This window comes from Hemicordylus capensis, chromosome 8 (assembly GCF_027244095.1).
Source record: "Hemicordylus capensis ecotype Gifberg chromosome 8, rHemCap1.1.pri, whole genome shotgun sequence".
Classification (NCBI taxonomy): Eukaryota; Metazoa; Chordata; class Lepidosauria; order Squamata; family Cordylidae; genus Hemicordylus; species Hemicordylus capensis.
Window position 1 is genome coordinate 5,400,631 of NC_069664.1, and position 22,525 is coordinate 5,423,155.

The 22,525-nt window shown below is 47.6% G+C and overlaps 1 long non-coding RNA gene across 1 annotated transcript; it reads left to right on the forward strand.

Moving 5' to 3' along the window:
• Positions 1-13,603: 13,603 nt before the first annotated feature.
• On the forward strand, positions 13,604-22,065 carry LOC128333963 (uncharacterized). Its single transcript, XR_008311130.1, has 3 exons — positions 13,604-13,755; positions 20,370-20,400; positions 20,530-22,065. It is a non-coding gene; the product is annotated as an uncharacterized LOC128333963 (long non-coding RNA).
• The last annotated feature ends 460 nt before the right edge of the window (positions 22,066-22,525 follow it).

Sequence of the window (22,525 nt, forward strand, 5' to 3'; positions counted from 1 at the left end):
ACGGGGATTGCTGGGAGGGACTGAGGGCATTTTTGCCATGGCCCCGGACCCACTTTGGGGGTGCTGCCACCCCACAGAGGTGGGTCTGGGGCAGCCCCGAACCCCCATTCTAGCCAATGGGAAAAAAAATTTTCTTCAGAAATTCACCAATAATACTAGGAGCCACCAATTGCCTTGGGATTTTTGGGGTGGAGGACACCCATGGGTGGCTACCACCCACCCCAGCTTTTTTGCCCCTAAGGGCTCCACATTGTGAGTTATGGGCAAAAATTTATTTTTTGAAAAAAATTTGTAAAAAATCAGAGGAAGGTCCAATCGACTTGAAATTTGGGTGGCAGGTAGAACACAATGTCCCCTTCAAAACCAGCCACTTTTTGTGATCCGAACCGGTTCGGTTCGGATCCGAACCGGTTCGAAACCGAACCGGACCGGGGGGGTGGTCTGGCAAAACCAAAACCGAACCACCCCGGTCCGGTCCGGACCCGGTTCGGACCCGAACCGAACCGGGAGAACCGGTTTTATGCACATCCCTACTCCTTTCTGCCTGAAAACTTGCTCTAGTACAGCGGGGCAGGCAGTAGTGGAGGGACCAGAAATATACACCATCACTCCACAAAAGCTGAAGTCTCTTCTCCTCCTGCACCATGAGCTTGGGGTCCACGCTGTTGTGGTTTGCTTTGTGATGGTATGAATGCTTTTATTTTGTAACCTTAGAAATGCATTTTGTTTTGTAAAGCTAGAAATATTTATATTGCTGCTGTTAGCCATCTCTGATAAACGGAAATGCTTTTGTAAGGATGGATGATATGAGCATTGATCATAAGAACAGCCCTGCTGGATCAGGCCCAAGGAACCCCATCAGCCTCCTGTTTCACACAGTGGCCCACCAGATGCTTCTGGGGAGCCCACAGGCAAGAGCTGAGCGTGTGCCTCCTCTCCTGCTGTTGCTTCCGTGCAACTAGCATTCAAAGGTAACCTGAGCCTCTAGTCCAGGCCTGCGCTCAACTTAGGCCCCCCAGCTGTTTTTGAACTACAACTCCCATAACCCCCAGACACAGTGGCCAATAGCCAGGGATTATGGGAATTGTAGGCCAACATCTGCAGGAGGGCCGAAGTTAAGCAGCCCTGCTCTAGTCATCAAGATTAGCTTAATAGACCTGTTGGGCAATTTATGATCTCTTGGCCTCAACTATCCCATCTGTAAAAGGGGGCTAAATGTGACCTACCTCCCAGAGATATTGTGAGTATGAGTTTTACTGGGGCAATAAAGCAATTCAAAAGAACTGTGTAAGTCTTGAAGGCAGTTTGAAATGCTCAAGAATCACCAAGCCACCAGGACAGAAAACACTCAACGTTTTGTTCTTTGTGACTCTCTCCTTTTTGAGACAGAAAATTGCTGTTTGCTAAGCTTCAGTCATTTCCCCAGGGCACAGAAAATGGTCTGATGAGATTAAATTGTATTAATAGCTGGAACAATCCTCAAGACAAACAAAAACCATTAACTAAAACTATAGTTTCATGGAATTTCTTGGGACAGCAAGAGCAATTTCTCTGCCTGAGTCAGGCTGCTGTAAAGCAATTAGGGGTCTGAAAGATGCTGTCTTAGAAGCTTCTCTGGCCAAGAGACACAGCAGTGCTTCAGTCTGATTGTGAACTGCATAGGTCTGCATCTCTACATATCTCTTTTTGCTTATCAGACTCCTGGAGGATTGTATCTGAGCATTCCACCCAAGACTGCATGGTTGCAAATTCTGCACTGTTCATTTGCATTATATGACAGCTTACACTTTCCCAGGGAGCCATCTAGCCATTAAATATGCATTTTCTTCTGCCAGGTTGGCCAGATACAGTTTGCATATTCATAAAACATATTCATAAAATATGAATGATATGTGGGGTGTGTGTGTGTGTGTGTGTGTGTGTGTGTGTGTGTTTTCAATGACAAGTATTCTCTGTCAGTCTCCTGTTGACTAAGATTGCCGATAAATAGTATGAGCATACCTATAATGGGCTAAAAATTGGCTCCTTCTCCGCTGTGCTAGCAAGAGCGAGTGCAAGTGATTTCACTGACGTTTGTAATTCAGTTTGGAATATGAATATGGCCAGTTTGTAATTTGAATTTGTATTGAGTGCAATTTCTCCTGAAATCTCTTCCTGGGCAGTTTAGAATGTAAAATGCAGTCAGATGTTGCTGGAGCAGTTCCTTGTATTGAGCAGGGAGGGGATTGGACTAGGGAGGGATGTGCACAAATCAAATTTTTGAATTTGATTCAAATTTGAATTGAAACTGGCCGATTCAATTCGAATCGATTCAACCTATTTTGGTGCTTTTTTGACCAACCAATGGTTTTTAAAATGTGCCAAAATGTCCCTAAACAGTCGTCAAATGGCTTTGAATATATCTGAATTCAAACCTGGCCAATTCCATTCAAATTCAAATCAAAGTTCCCCATTAGGGGTGATTTGATTCAAATTCAAATCATTTGAATTGGCCAGATGCGAGCTGAATAGATTCAAATTCGAATCGATTCACATATCCGTAGGTTGACCTAGAAGACCTCCACCAAACCTGGCAGCCTAATGGCATAAACAAAAGCCATTTATTATTAAACCACTTACTTTTGTTGTGAAAGGACTTTAGTCCTTTCCAGAAACTTCCTTCTACCAAGTCAGACCATCCATCCATCTAGCTTAGTATTGTCTACACTGACTGGCAGCAGCTTTCCAGGATTTCAGACAGGAGTCTCTCCCCATCCTACCTGGAAATGTTGCCAGGGATTGAACCAGGGACCTCCTGCAAGCAAGCAGATGTTCTGCCACTGAGCTATGGGCCCATCTCCTGAAGGGACAGTGCTCACATGGAGTCTCCCATTCAAATCAAACCAGGGCAGACCCTGCTTAGCAAAGGGGACAATTCAGGCTTGCTTCCACAAGACCAGCTCTGCTCTCCATCTCTGTATCTTGACACCTGGATGCTGTACCTCATGGGCAGGTGCATGCCCTATCCTCATGCTGCTCTTTAGCCACAGCTCTTGCTCTCCACAGACAGAGCATTTCACTGAAGAGACAAATAGTGAAGTCAGAGAGAGATCCTTCCTGTGACTGGGAATGCTGGGTGTCCAATTCTTCAGCCTACAGGTGGGCCTCTCTTATCTCCAGTCAAACGTATCTGTGAAGAGCAGGGCATAGCTAAGGTCAGCACAGGCGGAGGCAAAATTTGGCAGCTTGCTCTGGTTGGCGTTGTGCCTGGTTACAGCATCCACTGATTAAAGAATACCTAAACTGGGCTCATATGAACTGCAAGGTCTGCTGCTATGCAGTCTGGGTGTTGTTAGCCCCGGGCCAGTGGGGCACGAGCCCCATGTTTTCCCAGGGGCCCCAGATCTCTGTTGGCCCTCACCCACCTTGTTTTAAGAACAGAACAACATAAAAAGGAAGCATCCGCCTTTTAAAAATAAGATGTCCATATACACATTCATAGATCTGGGAATCGAATCATGGGATCTGGATCTGGAGATTTACTCTCAAGTCGTAACATTGAAGCACATAGCCCTTTAAATTCCACACAGCCCTCCTGGACCCCATAACAAAAAACAATCTGCTTCTAGAGATGTCACCTTGCATAATATGATTAGATCTCACTCTGATGAAGGACCAAATCAATTTTTCTTCATTTTGCTTACTGGGCGATATTTTATTAATAACACAAATGGGAAAAAAGCGAGGCTAGTCCAAATCTTTTTGGCCTCTCCCTCCATTAGGGCTATGCTAGCTTTCTTCTTGGCAGGGCCAGTCGGTGACCCTGAACGGGTCCCCAATCTGCAGAAAGGGATGGAATGATATTTTATTCAGGAAACAGTACTCTGTTTAAATTGGCAGAGCACTTATAGGAAGATTAAAGCATTGTTAGTGAGTTGGGGAGGGGCAGGCCTGCTCAACTTTGACCCCCCAGCTGTTTTTGGACTACAACTCCCATAATCCCCAGCCACAGTGGCCAATAGCCAGGGATTATGGGAGTTGTAGACCAACATCTGCAGGAGGGCCAAAGTTGAGCAGTCCTGGGGTAGAGTCTACCGAATGGGATCATGGTTTCCAACCTTGTGTCCCCAGTTGCTGTCGGACTACAACTCCCAACATCCCCAGCCACAATGGATGTTGGCAATGGACAAGAAAGTGTTGGTTTTCTTTAGAGAGCATGTCATTGTTGAATTATCAAGGGTGGAGCTGCGAATCTGAGCCTGAGCACCACATCTTCCAAGTGATGCCTGTGCTGATTTTGGTTAATCCATCCCTGGATCCAGACCAGCTTTTGAATGGGGCTTCAGTTACTTGTATTCCAGTCTTTGGTTAATCCATCCCTGGATCCAGACCAGCTTTTGAATGGGGCTTCAGTTACTTGTATTCCAGTCCTTGGTTAATCCATCCCTGGATCCAGGCCAGCTTTTGAATGCGGCTTCAGCTACTTGTATTCCAGTCCTTGGTTAATCCATCCCTGGATCCAGACCAGCTTTTGAATGGGGCTTCAGTTACTTTTATTCCAGCCCTGGAATAGAGGCGGCGCTAACAAACAGCCAGCAGCAAGAACCTGAAAAAGCAGTCCGCACTTGCCCCTCTATACATGATATCTATTTCATTAAACTATTAATGTTCCTGATTCCACTCCACTGCCTTGTAAGAACCACAGCTCTTTCCCTTGGATTCTACAATGCCCCTACCTCCATCCTCCTAAACCCCACTGAAAGCTGTCTAGATTAATGGCCATAACCTGGGCCTTTTTTGTTTAGGAAGAACTAGACATGGTCATTGTTAGACATTTACACAATTATGCATGGTTTGGAGGACATGTATAGGGAGAAGCACAACACTAGAGCCAAGGATCATCCCATGAAATCGACTGCCAGGAAATTTGGGACTGACACAAAGTAGTTTTTCACACAGCTAAAACTGTGGCTGGGTGAGACTATGAAGCTCTTCTCACGATCCATGAGAAGAGCTTCTGTCGGGTTTGTTGGGAGAGCGGGCTTAGCCCACTCTTCCCACAGACGATCCTGCCCAGAGCCCTGGGCAGCCGGATTGGACACCCGCACGATTGCTGCCCTGCACAAGCCTCTACTCGTGTGTCGCTGCAACAAAATGAGGTTAACGGAGCTTTCACTCCATTAACCTCATTTAAGGGGAGGATGTTTCGGGCAGGCAAGCCGCTTTGAGAGCACTGGGCTTGTCCACGAGCTCGGTGGTTCACAATCAACAGAAAGGGGGCTAGCCCACTTTCCGTTGATCGTGGGAATAGCCTCTATGTGTACGCGGGTGGGGCAGGTACAGGGCCTTCTTCTCTGCACGCCCCCCCCCCCGTAATATTACTGACCTCCATTCCAATCTTTCCTCTTGAACAGGAAGAGAAGGCTAGCCTGGAAAGCAAACTGGAAGTTTTGGCCTAATCCAAAAGTATTTTCCAAGGGGAATCTGGTTCATTTTCTGAATACGTTGGAAAACATCAAGCAAGCTTCATTAATAAAGTAGATAAGCTAACAATGAGGCTGTTCTCACGCTTCGGTGAGACCGGCTAACAAAGCAAAGCCTGGTCTTGCCCATGCATGAGAACCACCAAGCCAGCCACCCTCCTAAGTGGAGTTCAGAGAGCGAGTGCTCTCTTAACCCCCCCCCTTTATCATCTTCCAGTCCCGACTGCTTGCAGGGCTACTGGCCGGTGTTGGGGGAATCCCCATAATGCCCCTTGCACTTGCATGGGGCAATATGGGAGTTGTGGGGAGGGGAGGGAGACACCCCCAACCCCCTGACCCTCCACACTGCTTGAGGACGGAGCTGCACGTCTGGATGTCTGATCTCTATGCCCAGAGTCTTCGCAAGGACCATCTGCAGGGAAGTAAGCTTTTGAAGGCTTCCTCGCCTCGCCCCTTTTGTGCCCTGTCTCCGATCATGAGAAAGGGCTCAATAATGACCTCACCTCTGTAAATATTTATGGCCTTGTTCACACAATTGTCAGAACCTAAGTTTACTGTGGGTTACCAATATTTTTATTTATTTATTTAATTTTATTTTTATTTAACATATTTTTATACCGCCCAAAACCTATGTCTCTGGGCGGTTTACAACAAGATTAAAAAGTAAAACATTAATTTAAAAAAATAAAAAATTAAAAGCAAGAAATTTAAAACACAATTTAAAATTTTAAAACAATATTCTAAAAACAACATTAAAACAATGAAAACAATATCAGTTAAAAGCCTGGGTGAACAGATGTTTCTTTAAAGACTTTTAAAAAGTTGTCAGAGATGGGGAGGCTCTTTTTTCACTAGGGAGCGCATTCCAAAGCCTTGGGGCAGCAACGGAGAAGGCCCGTCCCTGAGTAGCCACCAGACAAGCCGGTGGCAAATGCAGGCGGACCTCTCCTGATGATCTCAATGATCTCCACATTGAAGTGATTGTGTGAACCCATGCCAAGGTGGTTAATGACCTGAGGTTCCCGCCTTGGTGTGGGTTCATGTAATCACTTCAGTGTTGATAACCTATATTAAACCTGGACCTGAATGATTGTGGGAACAAGGTCAAGGTATCTCAAAATCCTTGCTCTTCTGATAACGCCACCCCTTTGCCCCTTCAAACTAGTTCTAGTTTGTTCTGGCTGCATTTTGAGCAGCTTGCTGATCAGTGCATGGGGTGACCTTGAATTTTCACATTATGAGCAAAGGAAGAATCTCTCTCTCTCTCTCAAGCCGCTTTTTCCAGTCCAACAAAACAGGGTAAAAAATTAATGCCTTTTCTTTTCCTTCATACCCACCATAGTAGCAAGTGAGGTTTACCAAGGTAACATGGGGCTGCTTAGCTTGGACTAAAAGGCTCTTTGGCACATTGCGTGACTATCGGCTGCTTTTTTGAGCTCTGCAGATGACTCAGTTATGCAGCTGAAATATTGATGTCTTGCAGCTGCGAAGCATGTTTGTGTAGGGTAACTCTCCAGTTGCTTGGAGAGAACAGGCAACTCCAGGCTCCTGTTGCCTGACAGACTCCACATGAATGAGGCCAAAGGCACATTCAGGGGGGGAAAAATGGGAGAGGAAGGGAGGGTTCCTCTCTGCCCAGCTCAGCATTTATAATACAGTAGGTATTTATAATTGATGGCCTCTTGCTTCTCTCTCAGCATTGCAGGATTGAAGATCTCAAGGTGAGTTAATAAACTGAAGCTCACGAGTCTCTCAAGAGCAAGACAAGATGTTTGGGGTTTGGGGTTTTTTGCATGGGGTAACGAAGGTAAAGAGAAGTCAAGTCAGGCGAGGCTGTGTGTCCGCAAAGGAAGTTCAAGATTCTGTGCCAAAGGAAGTGATGTTCTTCTCAGACAGGAGCCGGAGATGAATCTGGAAGCTGAAGGAGTGTCATCTGAAGAATTGTATCAAGCCACAGAGATGAGGCAGAATCTCACACGTTCTAGGCAGTGATGTAGCTGCAAATTCAGAAGTGCAGGCGCTATGACAGCCTCCATAGCAACCCCCACCCCCAGAGGCATGCCCCATGGCCACGCCCATCCCAATGGCCACACTCCTCACTTAGATAAATGCAATAATTTGGGAGGGGGGCTTCTATTACAAGAAGTCAAGTTGCATGTAGACGCTAGGGAATGTACCACAATGAACCAGTGCATTTCAGTGTGCATTCCCTGCCATTAAGTCCTGACACTAGTCCACCATAGGACTTGCATGCTGACAGTCCCAGGTTTAATCCCTGGCAACATCTTCAAGAAGGGCTAGGAAAGACTCCTGCCTGAAACCACGGAGAGCCTCTGCCAGTCAGTGTAGGCAATGCTGAGCTAGATGGACCAAGGGACTGACTCAGTAGAAGGCAGCTTCTGATGTTCCTAAGATATGGAGATGGTAACAAACCGATGGAATAGCAAGAGCAGCACAATATTTCCATATAGAAAGCCAAAGAGGCTATTCACACGGTCTGCAAAAATCGGACTAAGGGAGCCTAGCCCGATGTTTGCAGACCATGTGAACCACTGGGCTTGGCTGTGAGCCCCGTGGTTCCTCAGTGGGTAACCCACTCAAATAACCCTCCCCTTAAACCGGGTTTGCAGAGTGAGCGCTCTGCAAACCTGGGTTTTTTGTTCATGAGTTGCCGCGGCGCGGCTCTGCGCCATGGCTACTCATGAGTAGAGACTCAAAAGCAGCCTCCCGGCTTGGGGGTCTCTCCAGCATGCCCTGTGCGCTCGCGCAGGGCATGCTGAAGCTTCCAGGGGCCACATGGCACCTGAACTCCCCAGCCCCTGCTGGCTCTGTAACGGAGCTGGCAGTTGTGTGGGCTGCCGCTGTGGCCACCCAGAGCAGACTGCTGCTCGTCTGCAGGGAGAGCAGGCTAATGGCTGCCATGCCGGAGGGGCAAGAGCAGGCCATTCGGCTGGCTCTTCCCCCTCTGGCATGGCAGCCATTTTGGAGGCTGCCACGCCTGCTCCATTGGCCTCTGCATGGCCTGGGTCATGCAGAGGCCAATTGCCAGCACGGCAGCCTCCAAAATGGCCACCGTGCCAGAGGGGGTAGGCCCGAACAGGCTGAAGAGCCGGCTGAATGGTCCGGTTTGGGCTGTAAGGGATGGGAACCTCCGCGGACACCCCCCTCCGCTGCCTCCAACAACTCCCCTGAAGGGAGTAAGTTAAAAAAAAATTTTAATGTCCGCAAACCCCCCAAACCAGGGAGTTTGAGGGGGTGCTGAACCGGGCCAGTCGGTTCTATGCACACCCCTAGCAGAAGGACCCAGGTTCACTCCCTGGCAGCATCTTCAGGTAGGGCTGGGAGAGATTCCTGCCTGTAACCTTGGGGAGCTGCTGCCAGTCGGTGTAGACAAGACTGAGCTAAGATGGACCAATCGTCAGACATGGTATATGGCAACTTCCTATGTTCCTTGAGCTTCCCATTCTTCTTCTATAGTCATACATTAGCTTTGCCACCACAAGACACAAATTTCCGAAGTGCAGTAGATCAGCTATATTGGCTCATGTTAAATGTGTCCTCTGCGTGCTGTTTCAATGGTCCTGCTGCCATTTTCAACATCATTCAATTAACACTTGAGCACTTAGGAACTCAAAAGGAATCGTGTGTCAATAAATCCACCATAAATCCACCAGCCTTTTCTTGTGCTCCTGCCCCTGCCATGTCTGATTGACTTATTTCCAATCAAGAGCATTATTTAAAGAGGAAGGTTGCCAAAAGACTATATATCCCCCTGTGTATGACAATACTAACATGACAGCTCTCCCCACACTGTGCTGTGTGGAAATTCACAAGAATGTTGTGGGTTTGCAGATGGTTGCCATATCCAGGATCAGTTGACTAATAAGGGTACGAGGTCTGCAAGGGTGGCAGGTATTGAGGCTATTCACACGCTCATGCAAAACCGGGCTAAGGGAGCCCAGCTTGGTTTTGCATGCACGTGTTAACTACTGGGATCATACCTAGTCCAGCTAGCACCATGGTGGCAATCCCATCTATGAAGCCTCCCTTGATAATGAAGTTAAGAGAGTGAGCATTTTCCAGATCATCCGTCAGCCATGACTGCCTACAGCTGCAGCTAGCAGACTTGGGGTGAGGGGGACCTCTCATAATGCACCATACAGGGACATCACAAGTATCGTCTGTGGGGAGGTAAGCACTTTTGGGCTTCCTCCCCACAAAAATACCCATATTTCCCGGAACTGAAGACAGCTCTGAATTTAAGATGACCCCCTTAAAAAGCAAAGGTTTGATACAGGTTATACCTGCATTTACTTGAAAGGAACAGGACCCTGAATTTAGGATGACCTCTTGGTTTCTAATATCAAAACACTTGGGGGGGGGGGGGAACCTAGAGGTTATTCTCATGACTAGGAGGAACCTGGCAGCAAACTTCACAAAATACCCCTCCCCTAACCCCATTTAGTTGATCATGTGCAGCCGCGGTGACACACGAATAGACCCCCGACCGGGAGGCTTATTTTAAAAATATTATCCCTAGTTAAATGAGGGCATGCTTATTTGATTGAATGTACTGTTCGTCTGTAACAGGCAATTACATTAGGGCATAACCATTATTGATCTGAAGATCTTCTGAAATTGCCAAGTGCAAGGAACTCTGATGGCTTTAAGATGGGCTATCCTAAGCTGCCATATGCTTAGGATAGCCCATCTTTAGTCAGACCAGAGTTCCATCTAGCTATCAAACTATCATACTTTGGACACATTATGTGAAGACCCAGCTCCCCTGAGAAGTTCATAATGCTGGGGAAAGTTGAAGGAAAGAGAAGAAGAGGACGACCAGCAGCAAAGTGGATGGACTCGATGACGACAGCAATGAAGGCACCACTGAGAGAGACTTAAAAGGCCAAGTAGAAGACCAATCATCCTGGAGAGAATCTATCTATGTGGTCACTAAGAGTCGACACCTACTTGATGGCACTTAATCAATCAATCAATCAATCAATCAATCCTAAGAAAAGACTCATCAGACGTCACCTAAATCTTGGAACTTCTAGCCCTCTTCAGACATTAATGAAAGAGTGCTCTACATGAGCAGAGTGTCCAGAGGAGGGCCAGAAGTCATGTTCCAGCCCCTCACTCACCTGTACAGCTCTTGTAAATGAACGTTGTAGGAACATAAGAAGCCACCTTCTACTGAGTCCAACCATTGGTTCATCTAGCTCAATATTGTCTACCCAGACTGGCAGCGGCTTCTCCAAGGTTGCAGGCTGGAGTCTCTCTCAGCCCTATCTGGAGATGCCAGGTAAGGAACTTGGGACCTTCTTCATGCAAGCATGCAGGTGCTCTTCCCAGAGTTGCCCCATCCCCCACGGGGAATATCTTACAGTGCTCACACATGGAGTCTTCCATTCAAATGCAAACCAGGGCAGACCCTGCTTAGCAAAGGAGACAATTCACACTTGCTAGCACAAGACTAGCTTTCCTCACCTGCCACTCAATCAAGAATCGAGCCGGGGGGGGGGAGATGGGTGCAAGAGAGACACAACTGGGACCGCCAGGAATCTGAGGCACCCCATTTTCTGCCCCCCCCCCCCCCCCGGCTCGTTAGAATGAGCTTCTACTGGTCCTGGAGCCACCATCAGCTTTACTATGCCCCTGAGATGGGTTTTAGTTTTGAAGAAGAGATACCAGGATTTTGAGTCTCTGTTGATGCTCAGGGCTTTTCTTCACTTGCAGGCCTGGCCTTGTGACCCTGATTTCTCTTGGGGTTGCTGAGAATGGCCCCATTTGCTAAGCAGGGTCTGCCCTGGTGTGCATTTGAATGGGAGGCGACATGTGAGCACTGTAAGATATTCCCCTGAGGGGATGGAGCCGCTCTGGGAAAAGCGGAAGGTTCCAAATTCCCTCCCTGGCATCTCCCAGATAGGTCTGAGAGGGACTCCTGCCTGCAACCTTGGAGAAGCTGCTGCCAGTCTGGGTAGACGATGCTGAGCTATACGGACCAAGGGTCTGACTCAGTAAAAGGCAGCTTCCTGTGTTTCTGTGTTCCTTTCAGGAAACCAACCACCTCCTAAGAAGATGTCTTCCTCTCACCATGATTGATTGGTGCTGCCTTTTTAATCTGTACATTAGAAAGGGGAGAAATTGCAGGTACTTAACTTTCCCCTTATGCTGTACATGAAGGTACTGAATTACTGTAAGTATCAAACTAATTATCCCCTAGGAGTGGGTAATCATAATGCCCGAACGATTTGTCACATTACCGGGATGACATACTCAGTAACTTCATGACAGCTGCCACGTAAACTTCTGCCACAGTGATGGGGAATAATTTAACACATCCCCCTCTTTAAATTATTTCTGGGGAACATTTACATGAAGTTGGTGTGATTAAGAGCCATGGATGAACTGTCCTCTAAACCAGAGGTTCTCAACCTAGGGTACCCAGATGTTCTTGGACTACAATGCCCATCATCCCCCAGTCAAAGGCCATTGTGGCTGGGGATGATGGGAGTTGTCATCCAAGAACATCTGGGGACCTCTAAACAGCCTCTGCTCTAAACAGCCCTCCTCAGAACGGAAGCAGCAATGCATATAGGGAACAAGTGTCTGGCTTACAGATAGGAAAAATGAACTGCGATTCACCATCGGACTTGTTCATAGGAACATAGGAAGCTGCCATATGCTGAGTCAGACCATTGGTTTATCTAGCTCAGTATTGTCTTCACAGACTGGCAGCAGCTTCTCCAAGGTTGCAGGCAAGAATCTCTCTCAGCCCTATCTTGGAGATGCTGCCAGGGAGGGAACTTGGAACCTTCTGCTCTTCCCAGAGCAGCTCCATCCCCTGAGGGGAATCTCTTCCAGTGCTCCCACTTCTAGTCCCCATTCATATGCAACCAGGGCAGACCCTGCTTAGCTAAGGGGTCAAGTCATGCTTGCTATCACCAGACCAGCTCTCCAGGCTTCATTTTAGCTCATGTATCCAAGAGTTTATTTATTACATTTTTACCCTTTCCTTCAGTCAAGGAGCTCAAGGCAGTATATATGGTTCACTTCACAACAACCCTGTGAGGTAGGCTAGACTGAGAGAGAGAGAGAGAGAGAGAGAGAGAGAGAGAGAGAGAGAGAGAGAGAGAGAGAGAGAGAGAGAGAGAGAGAGAGTTTGAGCAACTGGTTTAGTGTTCATGAGTGAGGGTATGAATCGATGTTTTGTTCAACATGTTAAGCCAGGGAGTCTCAACCTTGGGTCCCCAGATGTTTCTGGAATACAACTCCCATCATCTTTGGCCATGATGGCTTCTTGGTTATCTCCAGAATTTTGTGTGTGTGTGTGTGTGTGCGTGTATATGCGTGTATATGCGTGTGTTAGTATTTGGTATTTAGAGATAAAGGTAAAGTTCTACCGTCCCGTCAGTGTTGACTCCAGGTGACCACAGAGCCCTGTGGTTTTCTTGGTAGGATGCAGGAGTGGTTGACCATTGCCTTCTCCCATGCAGTGTGAGAAGATGCCTTTCAGCATCTTCTTATATCACTGCTGCCTGATATAGGCATTTCCCATAGTCTGGGAAACACACCAGTGAGGATTCGAACCAACAGCCTCCTGCTCTCTTTTACACATCCACAATACATGGAGGCTCTATTTCACTACCTTGAAGCGGAGAACTAGCTTTGTGCAGCTTGAACAATTAAAGCACGAATTGTTCCCTTTGCTAAGCAGGGTATGCCTTGGTTTAGATGGGTGACTACCTGTGAGTTCTATTCCGCTGTAAGATATGGAACCAAAGCATCTGCTTACATGCAGAAGGTCCCAAGTTCAATCCCTGGCAGCATCTCCAGATAGGGCTGGGAAAGAGTCCTGCCTGCAACCGTGGAGAAGCTGCTGCCAGTCTGGGTAGACAATGCTGAACTAGATGGACCAATAGTCTGACCTGAAATAAGGCAGCTTCCTATGATCTTATGTTTCTATCAACCATTCATAGATCCAAACTGCGGCACTTTTAAAATCCTAGCTCTTCTTTGACTCTGGATAGACTTGTCTCTGCGCTCTCCTCGGACGAGCTCCAGTTCTGCAAGCCAAGTGAGATTAATTCAGAAGCACAGCAGCGTTGTCTAGACTGGCTCTCCCAGCCAGCAGATATTCTGCACTGGCATCTGCAGGCCTGAAGTATCTGGTGTTCATTTCCTAGTGCCGCAGGTTTAAGCGATATTCTGGAGCTGCCGGCATGCAGAAGTGCAATGTCAGAGATCCTGGGCAGGCACAGCAGTTTAATGGCCATTCCTTTATATTAAGGTTAGTGCTGCTTTGTTATTTCAGAAGTCTCTGTTGCAATGGTGGAGGTGGGCGGGGAGCTGCCTTAATTACTGCAGATGAAATAAATCAGGGATGTCTCACTGGCAATGCAGAGAGACAGCAGGAACTGCAGCTGCCTGAGTCATCCTGCCAATAAGGGCTATTAATTTTAGACTGGGACGGACCAGACTTGGCAGTCAGGAGCTAGCAACGGAGTCAAGGTATTAAGGGCTCTCCATTCTGAGGCTGGAGGTGGCCCACAGCCACCAAACTAGTAGCCATTGATAGACCTCTCCTTCATGGATTTATCTAGTCTGGTAGCTGTGGGCCACCTCCAGCCTCAGAGGCAAGATGCCTCTAAATACAAGTTGCAGGGGAGCAGCAGCAGGAGAGAGGGCATGCCCTCACCTCTTGCCTGTGGGCTTCTCAGGGGCATCTGGTAGACCACTGTGTGAAGTAGGATGCTGGACTAGATGGGCCTTAGAGGGACCTGATCCAGAAGGGCTGTCCTTATGTTCATAGGCCCTCCAGCTGTTGATGGACAATGGCTCCTATCATTCCCAGGCACATTGGCCAACAGTCAAGGCTGTTGGACATTGTAGTCCAACATCTGCAGGAGGGCCGAAGTTGAACAGCTCTGGTTTAATGCATCTCGCATGTCCTCTCCCTTTTGGGGGTCCAGGGACAATATTGGCCACCTCCTGGCCATGACACCTTTCCACGTTCCTTGAAAACCAGGGATTCTCAACGTTGGGTCCCCAGTTGTTATTGTACTTCAACTCCCAAGATCCCCAACCAAAGGCCACTAGGGCTGGGGATTATGGGAGTTGAAGTCCGATAACATCTGGGGACCCAACGTTGAGAATCCCTGCTCTAAACCCCTTTTAAAGCCACCCAAGCTGTTGGCTGTCACCATATCTTCCATAGATTGATTATGTGTTGTGTTAAGTACTTCTTTTTGTTGGTCCTAAATTTCTTGGCAATCAGTTTCATGGAATGACTCCTGGTTCTAGTGCTGTGCAAGAGGGAGGGGAAAAAAATACCACTATCCACTTTCTCCACACCATGCATGATTTTATAAACCTCTATCATGTCTCTCCGCAGTCGTCTTTTTTATAAACTAAACAGCCCCAGGTGTTGTAGCCTTGCCTCATAAGAAAGGTGCTCTAGGCCCCTGATCATCTTGGTTGCCCTCTTCTGCACCTTCTCCAGTTCTACAATGTCCTTCTTAAGATGCGGTGACCAGAACTGTACACAATACTCCAAATGTGGCTGTACCATCAATTTGTCAAAGAGCGTTTGTAGAAGGGCAGTTTTATTTTTAGTCCCCTTCCTTTTGATCCCTAACATGGAATTGGCCTTTTTCACACCTGTCGCTCAGTGAGTCAAGGCTTTCAACAAGCTGTTCACCATGACCCAAAGATCCCTCTCCTAGTCAGTCACTGACAGCTCTGATTCATCAGCATATATGTGAAGTTGGGGTGTTTTTTTTTTGCCCTAGTATGCATCACTTTACACTTGCTTACACTGCAACATTTGCCATTTTGTCACCCAATTTGTAGAGAGCCTTTTAGAGCTCCTCGCAATCTCTTTTGGATTTTACTACCCTCAAGAGTTTGGTGTCCTCTGTCAATGTGGCCACCTCGCTACTTACCCCAATTATTCATTTATGAATAAATTTGAAAGCACCAGTCCCAGTACAGATCCCTGGGGGACCCCACTTCTTACTTCCCTCCATTTAGAGAATTGTCCATTTATCCCTACCCTTTTTCCTATCCTTCAACCAGTTACCAATTCTCAGTCACCTTGTTGTGCAGCCCTGGGTTAAACTGTGGCCACACTTTATTGCTAAGAACAAGAAGAACCAATCTGCAGCGGAGACAGCAAAATATTACTAGAGTGTTCCTATTATTTAAAGAAAAATAAGAAAGCCATTATGTCCAAGAGAAGCCAGACTGGAATGCTAGAATGCTTCTCCATAGCAGCCTATGTGGAAGGCATGGATGGAAGCCAACCAGGGATATGGAAGCCCCCATGACTTAAGTGGTACAGTCCAGATACATGTTTACCATAGTGGTGAGAACTAGACTTTAGTATAGTCAGAAATTGGTGTAGGCACTGGTACCAGATGTTATTTGGTATAACAACCAGTTAAAACTGAAGACCGGTGAGCACCATGACAAAAGCAATGGGCACTATTCAAGATTAGGTTCCTTCTCCGCTATATTTTATATTCATTCATTCATTCATTCATTCATTCATTCGATTTCTATACCGCCTGTCCAAAAATTGCTCAGGGCGGTTTACAAAGAGAAATACTAAATAAATAAGATGGATCCCTGTCCCCAAAGGGCTCACAATCTATCAGTCTCTGTATTGACAGGTGACCTCCGTTCCTAGGAGATTTTCAAGCAGTCCTCTTGAATTGCATCTCTTGCTTCTCTGTATTGATCATTTCCATCTCATTTGGTTCCATTGATTCCTGAACTGAGGCTTCAGCGTGGGGCGACAGAGGATGTGCTCCCCACAGATCAGGCCATCTCCTAAGGCTGGGAGCCAGTTCTCCCCATCTGTAAGCTACAGATGCCAGTGCTTATGATGACACTTTCTACTCTGGATTTAGCATGAGAATTCATTAGCGATGAGGAGGCGAGCTACTAAGACATCCAGGATGTCTTGCTGTATCCTCGTGCCAGAAAGCCTGTGCCCTCACCTGCATGTCGCCATGTCCCACATGTGAGCATCTTGTGAGGGAAATCATGCTCTATTTCATATTAACACTCTCCCATCCTAAACACAGAGGGGCGAGGGGAGGATGCCTCAAAATCCTTACCTCCCCTGCAGACGATCTTCTTGCCATTGCTGGGTGGAGGATTGCCTGCCCAGACGACTGCCAGGAGGCCCGCAGAACTCCCATAATGCACTGTGCAAGTGTGTGGTGCATTATGGGGATTCCAGGGAGGCTGCTGGTGTGTGGGTGCCACGCGAAGGTGCGCAGCACTGACACACGATCCGTTAGCCTGATCAGTTAACCCGGGTTAAGGCTGCTCTTGCACGCTTAACTCTGACTAAGTGGCAGGCTCCCTGATTGGATTCGCTGCCATGCCACCGCCGGGAACCGCGTGCCTCTTGGCGGTTTACACATGCAGCAAAGATCGGGTTTAGGTAGCCAAGCCCCATCTTTGCTCTGTGTGTGAACAGCCTCATATTTTAACTGAAGTCCATCTATGGAGTCAGATGGAGGTGACTTGCAAGGAAGCATGCTTAGGATTACAGACTTCTATGATTCATTTGTTTATGATTCATCTAGAATTTCAGATCAAGGTCCTTCCGGGAGCAAGAAATGGGGGGGGGCAGCTACAGGTCTAGGGAGGGGCCGTTGCTGTCCTCCGACACTGCCTCTAGGGAGTGTGTGTTGAGGATGATGGCTCTCGGTGTTTCTGTTTCCATGGGCACAGATGTGGCCCTGTTTGAACAAATATGTAAAACAGAGAGGAGGTGGGTGGCAATATTAATCATGGTATTTACACATGCTTTGTAGTGTTCACACCATTTCACATACACAATGTCAGCGATCCGTACAGCAACTCAAACAAGACAGTATGATCTACAGATTGTGGTGGAGCTGAAACGGAGAGAGTAATGACTTGCTGGAGACAACTTAGTGAGGCGGGTCTCACGATCAAGGAGACCCGCATCCACAGGGTTTGCGGGGAGAGCGGGCTAAGCCCACTTTCCCCGCAGATGAGCAGGGCGGTAGCCCTGGGCAGGCAGATCGGCCACCCACACAACTGCTGGCTCCATTACGGAGCCTGCACGGGCTGAGAGGATCAGGGGCTGCACGGCCCCCTGAAGCTCCAGTATTCCAGTTCCTGGAATTCCAGTAGCAAGCATGCAGAGCATACTGCTTTTAAGCCTCCCAGTCGGGGGTCTACTCATGAGTTGCTGCGACGCGGAGCCGCACCACAGCAACTCACGATTAGAAAAATCAGGTTCGCGGAGCACTCAATCCGCAAACCCGGTTTAAAGGGCAGGCTACTTTAATGGGCTAGCCGCGTGTAAGCCACCAGGCTCGCCTGCGAGCCTGGTGGTTTACACAAGCAGCAAAAATCGGGCTAGGGTCTCCTAGCCCAATTTTTGCTGCTCGTGGGAATAGCCCCAGTGAGTTTGGGGCAGAAGCAACATTTGAACCAGCCGCTAAGGCTTTTCACATGAGCAGCCCAACCTAGGCTAGGCCAGCCCAGCCTGAGTTCAGCGCTTGCATCCCTGCTAGCGCAGGTTTTAACCCCACCCTTAATCGGGATTAGTGGGTGCAAGTGCACCCTCAACCCTAGGTTCAGGATCATGTGTGTACACACAGAGTCGGGTGCTTGGGGAATCCTCCAACACTCCGCGCTTGTTGCCTGTTGTATTATGAGATTCCTGGAGGCCGGGATTCATTCTCCCAGCCTCGAGTGGTCCACACTTCTGGGAGTAGCATGGATGACGTGTGCACACCATGGCGTGCCAAAGAGGAGCTCCTTGCTCATCTGGGGGGAAGGTAACTTTAACCCTGTCTTCCTCCCAACCACCCTCTCTGCCCCGTTATGTGAACTCCTTTGCAGTCTTGTTCACAGGTCAATATCTTAGTTGCTATACTAGCTCTAAGAGGGTTAAGATCAGGACCATGGACAGCTTCCCAACCGTTAAGCAAAACTGGGCTGCAGCCTGCTTTTCCAACCAAGGAAAACATCACCAAGTGGTGAGCAAAACTTTGAGTCCTCCAGAGTTTTTCATCAGACTGGAAATTGAGCAAAACCAAGAGGGGAGACAGATGGAACAGGGACACAGGCAGATAGGAAGCTACCAGATACCAATTCAGACTATTGGTCCATCTATCTGAGTATTTTCTTTTTTTCTTTCTTTGTTTAATAAATTCATATACCACCCACTACCAAATTCTGGAGGCGGTTTACAGCACAAAGCAAACCAATAATAAAACAAGCCAAGGATGTAATGGTTAAAACATATAAAAACCTGATTTAAAATATCTGTAAAAACACCAATTAACTAAAACGCTTGGATGAAAAGATGTGTCTTGCATGGTATTCCAAAAGCCAACAGGGTACTGTCTACATTGACTGGTAACAGTTCTCAAAGGTTTCAGGTGCACATCTTTCCCGGCCCTGCTTGGAGATGCCAGGGAATGAACCTGGGACCTTCTGCACACAAGAAGATGCTCTACCACTGAGCTATGGTCCTATCCCCAGTGGGGAATATCATCCAGCACTCACATGTACTCATCCATCCAAATGCAGACTAAAACAGACCCTGAGGATATTCACACATGCATAAAAACTGGGAGCCCAACCTGGTTTTGCACACACATGTGAACTGCTGGGATCGAGCCCGATCCAGGAGGCTATACAGCAACAAAATTGCCTATTTAGCCGCCCTATTAAATGAGGTTAAGGGAGCACTTGCTCCCTTAACCGTGTGTGTGTGTGTGTGTGTGTGTGTGTGTGTGTGTGTGTGTGTGAAGCAGTTGCTGCTGGCACACTCAGGGAGGGGAGGGGGGATTCCCATAATGCACCGCACACTTGCATGGTGCATTATTGGAACTCGAGGGGTGATGATGCTCGGAAGTGTGTCCCAGCACCCCGACCCTGGAGCTGCAGAGGGAGCCATTGCTCATCTGGGCGGGTGATGCGCCCAGTTCTCAAAGGTTCCCAGGAGGGGAGGAGGGGAGATAAACCTGCCTTCTCCACAGCCCACCTGCATGCTCTTCTCACTTGTTGTGAGAAGAGTTCCTCTGTTTAGTAAAGGGGACAATTCATGATGACTACCATACCCCTCCTGAATTGTACCAAAGAAAACCACATGGCTCTGTGGTCACTTGGAGTCAACACCAACTCGATGGCTCAGCTTTACCATAAGACCATGGATTGGGAGGAGAACTGTTCTTGTGGTAGCAAGCATGACTTGTCCCCTTAGCTAAGCAGGGTCCACCATGGTTGCATATGAATGGGAGACTTGATGTGTGAGCACAGTAAGATCTTCCCCTCAGGGGATGGAGCCACTCTGGGAAGAGCATCAAGGTTCCAAATTCCCTCCCCGGCAGCATCTCCAAGATAGGGCTGAGGGAGACTCCTGCCGGCAACCTTGGAGAAGCTGCTGCCAGTCTGGGTAGACAATACTGAGTTAGATGTACCAAGGGTATATGACAGCTTCCCTATATTCCTATGACCAGCTCTCCTCCCAGCCCAAAGACTGCAGTCTCAAGATGGAGTGCAGGAGGTTTTATGTTGAGTTGAAATCAAAATTTATGCCAAGGGAAGTTCAGAAGAGAATTTCAGGGTTCCTCCAAGGAGAAAATGAAAACTGAAAAGGAATCTCAGGGTTCCTCCCAAGAGGAAACATCAGAGAATATTTTGAGATGACTTCTCCACATTGCAATGACAAACTTAATTTGATTAACTGTGGTTTGGTGCAAGACAGATTTTACTTTGCACTAGTGGAACAAAGAACATAAAGTTACATTTTCCATCCTGTCTAATATCTCCTCTTTTTCTTCTTTCTTGCTTTGCTTAACATCCAACACAAACCATTCTGGGAATCCAAATGCTTGCTCACAGCTTTGCAGTATTTTACTTGACCATGATAAAGGTATTACCTTACTAAAGTTATTTCCCTACTTTGGATTTAAGATTATTTTCCTAATGGACAAACATAACCATGTTATTCCTAATGGACAAACATAACCATGATAACCAACTATCATTGTGTGTGTTGCAGGACTGTAGAAAACCTGCAGAATATGGCAACTGACAAGGAACTGAACTTCCCGAATATTTCTGCTTTCATTTTGGAAAAGCTCCAATTTTCAGCTCTTATAGTTGTGAAGATGTGAAGTGTGAAGCAATACCTATTGAGATCTCACAAGATAGAGGGGTGGCTGAGAATATTTCCAGATAGTCCTGCATAGCTCTTTGCTTCTCCCGTGACTAGCAAAACCAGAAGGGGGGGAAACCCAAATAGTAGGACTGTGAAATTATGCAAGCAAGACACAATGAAAATTCTGCTTGTTTTGCATTCACACACACACACACACACACACACACACACACACACACTGCAGAATTCAGCTTTTCTGCATGCAAATTTTTATTTTATTTCCCTTTTAGCACAGCTCTGATTTTATTCCTGCAAAACCAAATCCTCTCTTCTGCTTTCCTCTCTTGCAAAAACTCCCCGAGATATAATTGATGCTACCAGAGGAAAACTGCAGAAGTGCTCTAATTGCAGCAACCATAATTTCTGGCTCGCATCTTTTCATTGCCTTGACTCATGCCATGAATGGATATGCCTAAAGATGCACAATTTGATTTACACTGAAACCTGTGCATGATGTATCACAGCTGCAGTGACACCTTTTTGGCCTTGAAATGAGAGAAAGAAATAGTGATTTTGGACACTGACACTGCGGTGGGACAAAATAACGTATTTAATGGATGCAATATCATGAGGCTGAGAATAAATTGTCAGATGGTAGTCCTTCTTCTGAGTACCATATATATTCCCCACCCTTCCTAGGAATGCCCCCTCCCCTGGCCTCATGCAGAGGGGAGGGCAATTTGTCTCAGCCCCAGGAAGCCCTTGATTTGGCCTCAGCATTTGGTGGGGCAGGGCTAAGGTTGCCACTCCTGTGACTCCCCGCCCCCCGAATGCTCAGTACGGAGTTTGGTCCCCCCACCCTCCCTTCCCTAGGATCAGAGCAGGTCTAGAGGCTGGTCGCCCTCCTGGGGGGCCGAGTAGGAATTTTTGGCTCCCAACACATTGGCCATGTTGGGTTTTTCCCCCGCCTACTCCGTTCTGCTACCCTAGCGTTAAGGGTTAGTTAGTTAGGTCACGGTGAGGCAGGCACAGTGCGGGATGGGTGGTAAGCAGATGGGATGGAACATTGGTGAGCACCCTTGGACAGTTAAAACGGGTGATTGGTCAATCGCTCCCTTGTGGTTTGTGTGGCCCAGGGAGGACGATTCACCATGAAACCTGCTTCAGGCACTTCACATACCCTTGGGCAGCGCGGTCCGGGGTGTGCGAAGACCTAGAAGGATCCAGGCCCCCGTGGGGGTTGGCCGTGAAGGGGAGGGAGCAGGTTTTCCACCTGCTGCCTTCCGGAGCCAGGGTGTGTAGCCCAAGCAAGGCACGGGGGAGGACGCGGTAGTCCGAACCCAGTCATTGCTAGGCCCCGCACTGTCTTGGGGAGGTGGGCTTAACCCTATCCAGTCCGCTAATCCTATTATAGTTTGTCAATAAAGCTGTGGCCCTTTTTACCCACTACTTTGTTGTCTGTGTCTTCTTGGGGCCGGGGTCTGGGGACAATGAGAAGATTTTCCCCATTCTGTTCATTTGGTATTTCTCAGGTTCACACTGCCCTCATCCCAATCCTCCTGATTTCTGGTTTAACTAGAGCTTTCTTCAGCCATGATGCTGTACCTCTACAGACATGCATGCTTTTTGTGTGTGTGGATGACTGTACCTGCATTTATTTGAAAAGTGAACCTGGGTCCAGATGCCCTGAAAGACAGGATGGAGATAGGAAGTGGATTGCTGGACTGTGTTTCACTGGACCAGAATTCACAGGTGAATCACTGTACCTGCATACAGATCTGTAGTACCTGTGTATTCTGAACACAGATTGCATGAGCATTAAACCTAACATGTGAACAGGGTTTAGGAGGAGATCTAAAATACATGCCAAGATTAGATTATGGACAGTTTAATTGTC